The sequence below is a fragment of the Rhododendron vialii genome, chromosome 2a (assembly GCF_030253575.1).
Source record: "Rhododendron vialii isolate Sample 1 chromosome 2a, ASM3025357v1".
In the NCBI taxonomy this organism is placed as follows: domain Eukaryota; kingdom Viridiplantae; phylum Streptophyta; class Magnoliopsida; order Ericales; family Ericaceae; genus Rhododendron; species Rhododendron vialii.
The window spans coordinates 38,082,618-38,084,504 of record NC_080558.1 but is presented as its reverse complement, the minus strand read 5'-3'; positions in this window follow the sequence as shown (position 1 = coordinate 38,084,504).

Genomic DNA, 1,887 nt, shown 5'->3' with positions numbered 1-1,887 from the left:
CCGCAACATTGTTTTTCAATCAAAAACTTGTAATTCATTTTTGGATATTTTTGTTTTGTGTAACGACCTGAATTTTCGACCATATTTTTTATAGTAATAATAGTACCATTAATATTTTTTTTCATAATATATATATATATATATATATATATATATGCAAATATATATACTTGCATGCATTTTTTTTTCCTACGCACATGCATGCATTTTTTTCCGTACACACATGCATACATGCATGCATGTCCTGTACCTCTCTCCCTCCCTCCTGCAACCTCTCTCTCTCTCCCTCTCTCTCCAGCCATTACTCCCTTCCCTTCCTTTCTCTCCAAGCAAAACCAAATTCGTCCCCCCTCGCACAAATCAAAAAAATTCCTTCACCACCAAGAAAAATCTGAGTTTAATTTGGTCCTATCCTCCTTATACACCCTCCTTGACCTTAAACTCAATCCTATCTCGTCCAATTCAATGCTCAATAGATCAAACTTCCATTAATGCAATCTTATCACCTTTACCAAAATTTACCTATAAATACCCCACTCCATTGACCCGCGGGTACACCATTACAACTACCACACTCCACCTAGTCAGAAACAAGAGGAAACACTAGCCAATTCGAGCTCCAAGCTATGGAGTTCTAGAGAGAGAGAAAAGTGGGTTTCGTACGTAGACCCAACCGAGATCCGATTCAACCATCCCTATCACTTCTTATAACCCCAAGCATTCCCAAACAACATTCAATTCAACCCTAAAGTTCCCGAATTGCCAAAACCGAAGTCGTCTTCCCCAAAAAAATCAAGTTTTTGATTTTCAATCCAATTTGATCAAACCAAGGTATTATAATCCCATCCCTCCCTTCTCTATGTATATTTATCCATTTTTAGGCCTAACACATAGTCCCATTGGGTCCCATGCATCAAAACCATGAAGAAAACAAAAAACCTTGTCGCTAAATGATACACCGTAAGGTTGACTTAGTCAAACATTGCGGCTGCAAACTCCGTTCGGTTTTCAATAAAGACGGTTTGAAACAACTTTGAGACCTTCCGAACAACGTTTTTGACACCCGAACTATTTTTTTTAGACTCCTCAAACCTCAAAGATGATATCTTGTTCATTTCAAAAAAAAATTATTTAATTATCTATTTATTATTTATTTTACAAAGTTTTCAATCGAAATAACTTTGCGACCTTATAAACCATGTTATTAATGCCCGAATAATTTTTTTTAGACTCTTTACAATCCTAGGATAAAACCTTGTTAACCTCCACATATTTTATTTATTAGATTATTTATTATCTAATTATTTTACTTTCGGTAATTTTTGGTAATATCTTTATTTAAAATAACCTCGCGACCCTCCGGACCCAATTTTTGATACACAAACATGATACGTAAAACCGTAGGACTCCTTTTAATTCCATGTTGATTATTTTAATATTTTATCTATTTAATGTATTTATTATAGTTATTAATCAATCTAATTTCATAAAATAAACTAATACAAGCCTTGGCTTACTAATATTTGAATAAAATTATTATTCTTTTCCTTTATAATAATTAGGTTAAAGTTTCTTGTATTATTATTAACTTCTTTGCCATACAAGATTAAGGGCAACGACCCATTCATAAAAAGTTACGTGATTGTCCCGCTCATTATTTATTTCAATTATCACTTTGATTACTTGTTTATTTCTCCGACTTTTGATTTATTGTGGTAGATTGGACCCTAAAAACATGGGGTGATTCATGAGTAGGATTTCACTTGGACGTTACTAGGCAATGGTTATTTGGGAGAAAAAGATGTTAGAAGATGCTTGCAGGCGGATTGTGTGAAGTGATTTAAAACTGGCGGGTAGTCTAGTGATGTGATTTGAAACTGGTGGGTT